Source organism: Octopus bimaculoides, chromosome 20 (assembly GCF_001194135.2).
Source record: "Octopus bimaculoides isolate UCB-OBI-ISO-001 chromosome 20, ASM119413v2, whole genome shotgun sequence".
In the NCBI taxonomy this organism is placed as follows: domain Eukaryota; kingdom Metazoa; phylum Mollusca; class Cephalopoda; order Octopoda; family Octopodidae; genus Octopus; species Octopus bimaculoides.
In genome coordinates, this window is record NC_069000.1 from 13,723,459 (window position 1) to 13,730,958 (window position 7,500).

Consider the following 7,500-nt stretch of genomic DNA (forward strand, 5'->3'; position numbering starts at 1 on the left):
ATCTGTCACTACAGTATCGAAATGTGATTGTTTCAGTTAGTGGAATAGTTTCATTTTTAAAGTGAAAGTATTTGACATGAGTGTTTTTGTTTCACTTTTGACACGTGATACTTAAATAGTGGAGGAGATATTATGTTGCCGTGTGCTCGAACTCTGCAAGAAGTTAATAATTTTTTTTTGACTAAAACACAACTGGAACCCTAAGTAAGGCATGTGTAAAATTTGAATGAAATTGGTTGCGTAGTTCTCGAGTTTTAGGGATTCACACAGACAGACAGACAGACCGACAGACAGACAGACACACATTCTCATTTTTATATATATAGATAGATAGATAGATAGATAGATAGGAAGCAGTCAGACATTTCCCATTTGTCAATGGTGACCTACAATGCAAATGTTAATACAAGAAAGTTGTTTACAACACTACTGAATAAACTCATGGCATATATTGGTGAAACCCCAGTCCTTCCTCTTTCTTTGTTCAACCTATCTATTGTATAACATTCCCCTACCCCTAGTCTTCCCATTATTAGTAAAAACTAATACCTTTCACACCTAAAATAAGCTATAATCCATAAATATCAACCAATGACTACTCCATACAGAGCTGTCATTCTTACCACCCTCTTCTATGGCTCAGAATTGTGGGTCATTTATTAGCACCACCTATGATTTCTTAAGCAATGCCATCAGCGCTGCCTTTGCATCATCCTCAGCATCCACTGGAGTAACTAACTTTGTGACTAACATCAAGGATTTAGAGCAGGCAAAGGTCACCACATCAAAGCAACTCTGCTGGAGACACAGCTACACTAGGCAGGACAGATCATTAGGATAGAGGACCATCAACTTTCCAAGATCATGTTGTATGGCAAACTCACCCCTGGTCATCATGATAGCACCAAAGAAGAAGTACAAGGACACCCTAAAGAAATCTCTCAGAGCCTGCCATTTTGATCACCACCAGTAGTCTGTTCTTGCTACTGACAGTGGAACCTGGCATCTCATTGTCCTCCAGGCAACAGCCTCCTTTGAAGATACCCACAGAACCACCCTTGCAGACAAGAGAAAAAGAAAGAAAAACAAGGACACTACAACATACCCTGATCAGCTCCCCCTCCTTTCCATGCAGCCTCTATAGCCAAGCCTATTAATCTCAAAATGGACTCTTCAGGCATCAGCAAGCCTGGAACACTCTCCACCTTAAATCTTCATACGCGAAGCCAAACCAAGATATATATGCATAAATCTGTCTGCATATTTCTAGTTCGCAGCTAACCCTAACCCTAACCCTTAGGAAATCAAAACGAGAGAGGCTGGTGTTTCAAGGAAGAGCAGAACAGCAATGGTACACAGTATCCTCCGGTAATGCTATTCCCCTGGGATAGGAGGAAACTGTCCTTTCCTATTGCCAACACTCAAAACTTCACTCATGCTCAGGCAGGATTCACTCCAGGACCATCAGCCATCACATATACAATTTACAAAAATTTCTCACTGCTATTCAACACACTTTCCAAGAATTTTATGAATGAACTGGAAGGAGGGAACCTTCACATATAAATCAGTGGTTCCCAAACCTTTTCAGGCTACTGCCCTCTTGGCATCCAGGCCACATTCCTAGTGCCCCTTCACCCTCTCCACCACAAATATAGTCCACTTTCTACAGCAAATTCAAAACAACTGTATTTCACAAATGAAACTTAAAACTAATTAAACTATTAATATATTTTTTTTTACATCTATCACCCCATTTTGGCCACCCCATTGTCATCCCACTTTTCATCAACACACCCACCCTTTCCACCGCCCCCAAGGGGGCAGTACTGCCCACTTTGGGAACCACTGCTATAAATGATGATGACAATAATTATATATATATATATATATATATATATGTATATATAGGCGTTAGGAAGGACATCCAGCCATAGAAGTTGCCCAAACCAGACACTAGAGTTTGGCAGTTTTCTGGTTTGCAAGCTCCTATAAAATCATCCAACCCATGCCAGCATGGAAAGTGGACGTTAAACGATTAGGCTGATGATGTGATATATGAGGCATAGGCGTGACGATAAGTTTGAGAAGCTTCCTTCCTAACTCTATGGCGTTGGGTTTAGTTCCACAGTGCAGCAACTTAGGCAGGTGTCTACTACAGCCCCAGGCCAACCAAAGCCTTGTGAGTGGCTTTGGTAGATGGAATCTGAATACACACACACACACATTTATGTATATGTGTGTGTGTGTACCCTTGTCTAGACATCACGTGATGATCGTAAATGAGCGTCATCGTCATATGAGCGAGATTGTTCGTTTTCACTCTTCCGTGAAAAACATGTCTGGCCATGGGTGCTTGGAAACAGGTGAGGGTTAGCTACAGGAAGGACACCCGGCTTTAGAAAATCTACCTCAAACTCCGTCTGACCCATGAAAGCGTGGAAAAGTGAACGTTAAATAACAATGACGATGATAGTCTTCTGAGTTTTGCCCTTGGCTGATCACATCTTAGTCTGACATCTTTACAGGGGTCGATAAAATACACGTACCTGGGGCGGCTTATTACCTCTTATAAAATATCTTAGATGTAACTAAGATTTAAACAAAACAAAAAACACACTATTCCAATACAAAATTATAACAACTAATAATAATAATAATAATTAATAATAATAATGTCTGTCCAGCAACCGTGTTTATTTCCACATGCATATCTAATCTGATGTCATTATAATATCAAACTATTTATTGCTCATTTCATGCCTGATTATTACAATGACTACTTTATACTGGCAAAGTACTTGAGAAACGAAGCTGATGATATTAGAAATTATCGAACATCCTACAATAATCTGTAAAAAGAAATAAAGATTGCTGAGATGCTGTCGTATGTTTAAACTATAAACAGAATGGAAAATTGTAAAGTAAGACTAAGTGCCGCACAATATATCATAATAAACCAATACCTGTTCCGATCATACCATATATGCAAACATTAAAACCGAAAATCACTTTGAACTTTAGAAAAACAATAAACGAGGTCAGAAGAAAAGAATAATACTGTTAGCAGAATCTGTGATATTTGGTATGAATGAATAATAATAGTTGATGTCATTTATGAAACATTAAGTTATTTATATAAACAATTTACCTTCAGATCGGTATACTAATTATCTTTGATTAAACAAAGTATAATAAAAATAATCATCCAGACTTTGAGGAATATAGCCTAGCCACAGGTTAAAAATATAAACAGTTGAACCTTTTTATTTGTGACAAAATATCACATATGTGTGTTTGTGTGTGAGTCATGTACTCATCGATACTGATTATGAATTTTACTCGTTCAAACATATACCTATAACACATAGTGGTGTCCATTCGATTAATATCTATCATCTATATAGTATTTGCACACGTTCGAAACAATTGCATATCAGTCGTATATTTTTCCTGAATTTAAAGATGTCCAGAGCCACAGTTATATAAAGAAAGTGATAATTATAATAAAAATGACTTACAACTCATCTACTAACATAAAATTCTATTGCGTTTGTTTGTTTGTTTTACTTTCTCTTCTAAGGAATTTTAAAAGGAAAAGCAGATTACCCTAGGCATGGTATATAATTGAATGAAGTGTGTGCATGCCTCTATTTTAATCATTTATTTACTGGGAGATTGTCTTTTTTTGTCTTTGTTTTTTTTTTGTTTTCCTTCATCGTTTTCTGAATATCTATTTTGTAAACTAAACACAATATGCTCATATATAAATATTTATATTCCAGCAGCGCAACCACGTGAATATTGCAATATTGCTCAGCAATCAGAAGAGAAATGTTTATCATAGATTGCTATTTTTCATTAAAGCAAAATTGGCTAACATTAGAAATACAAACAGAAAAATGTGAAACAAAACTAAACACTCACCAAAAAATAACAGTCGTCAGATATTACGGATAATTGTAAACGGCAAATATTCTGGCGATCGAGCAGAAGCTAAAGTTCAAGCAAACCTATTGTTAAGTGGCGCAACAGAATAAACACTGAAGAGCGAATCTACCTCTCTAATACTTTCTCTTTACCTTTTCTTCTTCTCCACGCTTTATCTGTCCCACTCTATTTCATCCACGTCCCTCGCTAATTATATCCCTTTTTATTTTGTCTTTCAACTACATGAGAATCACACACATTTTGTATACAGTTTCCTTTGTTTTTTTCTGTATATTAATTTTAAAAAATCTATCATCTCTCTAATGAACATTAATTTCTGTTTACTTGATTGTCCTCTTGCGTGATTCACATCTTCTCATTCATTTCTTCTAAAAACAAAAATAAAATAAAAACATTTCTCGCCGGTAGATCGTATTTTCTTTCATTATTAATATTATTTAATTAATTTCATGTAACTTTCGTTCGATGACCTGTTTACAGTCGTAGAAAATAGTACACGCATCTCTCCCTCCCTCCCTCTCTATTCATCTATCTATCTATCTCTAACTAACACGCACGTTGCCTCTCTCTTTCTCTCTCTCTCTCACTCACTCAGTCTCTCTCCCTTTAGTTAGAATCCCAGCAACCCTTTCGAAGGAAAAGAAACACTGACTGCATCAAAATATTTAATCTGTAGCGGTTTCTTTCTCTAGATCAAATGTTTCTATATATTTATATACATATAAAAAAAAAAATGCTTCTTTGATAGATAGAGGGAAGTAACTCATCGATAGAAAATGAAGAGACCAAAATTTAACTAAATCATTGTTTATTCTACCTACCTATATCGCCAGTGGAAACAAGTAATGCTACAAGTCACTTCCGTGCGTCTGCTTACGATGGTCTTCGACCATTTATCAAGTCTCGTGATCTCTCGTTGGAGCAGTTCATTTTCACACTAAATCCCAAAACTTAGCGTTAAGCAAGCAGTGGATTTGGAAAAGTGGAGGGGTGTCAGGATAGTGGATACTTACGTTTGGTATCTTTTATAGGAAATGAAAAGGAGAAAACTTAACATTTATTCTTATTTTACATACTGAACGTATAATCAACTTTTCGGTAATAAAGAGACATAAAATAATAACTGTTGAATGATATGCATATAAAACCCAAAATAAAGCCTCCCCTACTACATATAATTTGAGGTGGATAAATTTATGGTTCTCACTTCTTCCCATTCATTTCAACGTCCTTATCGCTTAGACTCCTTACAGAGTGATTGCTTCTAAAGTTTTACCTTTTTGATACTTCTAATTGCAGCATCTAAGGTAATTTCATAATTTAATTCTTTCTTATTTTTCTTTCAATAATGCATTTATTAATTATTTACCCCGTTTTCTACTTTCGTTTTCAAACAGTTCTTCAGGATAGCCATTTTAACGCTATATTTATCTGAGGAAAGAGTTGGCAATTTTTAATAATAATTTCTTCTATTAAATCTTCATATTTTCTTATAGAGACTTTATGAGGTATCTGCTTTTATTATCTGATTTGCTGTCACCCATTTTACGAGCAACAAATAATTGATGAACTGACTGCCTTTGCTTTCAATGGGGTTGCATCTATGCAAAAAATTAGCAATAACAATATTGTTTCAATTAAATATACACCAGTGTTCATCTTACAAAAGTATTTATTTAAAATTTCGCCCTATCATTAGCAAAACGAGTTGTTATTTTAACCTATGTATGTAGCTTCGATCTGTCTTCATTGATACATTTGCCGTGTGTCCATTAGCTCTATCGTGAATTCTCTTCTTAAATTCGCTTCCTTAAACAAGAACTAAATGTTCATCTTTGCCCTTCATTACTTATGATTTCTGTGGCGGATGTAGTTGAGTAAGTGGTTGTGAAACCAATGCTAAAACGATGTGTGGGGGATATGTCGTCTGCAACTGTCAGTGCCTTCTTCAACTTTCATTTTCAATCTCGTTTAATAATACTTTATAGCTTTCACACATCATTAACTCGTGTTTTTAATCTACCTTTCCCTTTAAATACAATAAATCTCTTATATTTCCAGTGTTCTCTTATATTTCCAGCATTTATCATTACACGTTTTGTGTTTTAATCGAAGCAAAATATCAGAAAATTTTGAGGAACTGGTTGGAATTGAATATAATTGTATGTGGGTGGGTTTTATATAGTGGCCTTTTATTTTCTCAAACAAACGTCTTTATACGATCTATTTGCCGTTTGTTTCTTGCTAATTTAAAAGAAGCAACAGAACAGCACCATCACTGATGCTAAATATCATATATTTCTATGAAAGAAATATCTTTACCAAATCTATATTCTTTGTAAATTATATGCGAACTGTGCAACTATCGTCCAATGTTGCTTCCTCAATCACTCCAACTTTGGCAGGGCGTGTCGATTTGTTAAACTATACCTGTCCTTTATTCAGTAACTCTTACTCTTCACAACTCATGTCAAGTAATTCATTTTATACTGAACAACTTAGCGAATTCTAATTATTTCCATTGCCATACATACCTACATATATACATACATACACACACACACGCACACATATATATATGTATGCATATATGTATATGTGTATATATATATATATATATATATATATATTCTCTTGAGTTGAGTCTCATCTAACTTCAAATGTCAATTAAATATACCTTAAAGAACTTGCTATTTTTTTTTTATTATTATTTTGTATTAACATCAACTCTGTCCTTTCCATTTTACCATAGTTACACAACTTATAGGTATGTACTATGGCTTTTCTCTGAGAAACACTCGTGATTGCATCTTGCTTTTATAATCTAATTCTTTTTCCTGTAGGTCTCAGTTCTTTGCAATGCCCCCCTCACACTCTATCTCTCCCTCTTTCCTTCTCTCTCTCTCTCTCTCTTTCTTTCTTTTTCTTTCTCTTTCTCATAAATTTTCTTCCAAGATAATCATATCACTTTATACTGTGCTATTTATGTAATTACAGTCTCAATGTCTCAGTAAACACACAAGTATCACCTTTTGTCTTGTTTAACGTTACTTTCCATGTTCTAATTATTTATTTATTTATTCCTTCATTCATTTTTTTTTTATTTCTTTCATTTCTCTCCATTTGTAACTGTATCTCATTTTGGATCTTTAAGATAGTAATTTTTGAAAACCCAGGGTCAAAAGCTTTATATTTCATTAATATTATGTAGTTTCTGATAATCTTTCTTTTCAATAATTCAAAGAAAAAGAATTATTGGTCATATTTTGGTCTCATTTATGTAGGATTTTCAATAAGAAATTAATAAGAAGAAAAATGTTGTCTTGTGCCCTTCATGGAACTGAGTTTGTTCTTTGAGGTTATGTACCACTTGAGTTTAAAATTCTCAATAGTCAGAACATTTATTGATATTTTTCACTTGGCATTTATTTCATTTCTTGGATATTCTCATCCTATTTATACCCAACTGAAAGTCATAAGACAAATACTCTGTATATATATTCTTCCTAATAATCTTTGAGTTCAGTTTTATATTTCATATCATCCCAT

General features: G+C 34.4%; 2 protein-coding genes across 5 annotated transcripts in view; one reads left to right on the plus strand and one right to left on the minus strand.

Annotated features, from left to right (window-relative positions):
* LOC106880848 (metallophosphoesterase 1) overlaps window positions 1-4,898 on the minus strand; it is a 67,160-nt gene extending 62,262 nt beyond the window's left edge. The window contains exons 1-2 of one of the 4 annotated variants that reach the window (XM_014930985.2): window positions 4,773-4,819; window positions 3,928-3,996 (exon numbers count right to left, since the gene is read on the minus strand). The gene's annotated coding sequence lies outside the window, so the exon portion shown is untranslated. Of the gene's footprint in view, window positions 1-3,927; window positions 4,632-4,772 lie in introns of those variants that run through there. The other 3 variants (XM_014930994.2, XM_052974920.1, XM_052974921.1) reach the window with 3 other exon arrangements.
* Window positions 4,899-5,123: 225 nt separating this feature from the next.
* LOC106882429 (serine/arginine repetitive matrix protein 1) overlaps window positions 5,124-7,500 on the plus strand; it is a 102,699-nt gene continuing 100,322 nt past the window's right edge. The window contains exon 1 of the mRNA XM_052974919.1: window positions 5,124-5,258. The gene's annotated coding sequence lies outside the window, so the exon portion shown is untranslated. The remainder of the gene's footprint in view (window positions 5,259-7,500) is intronic.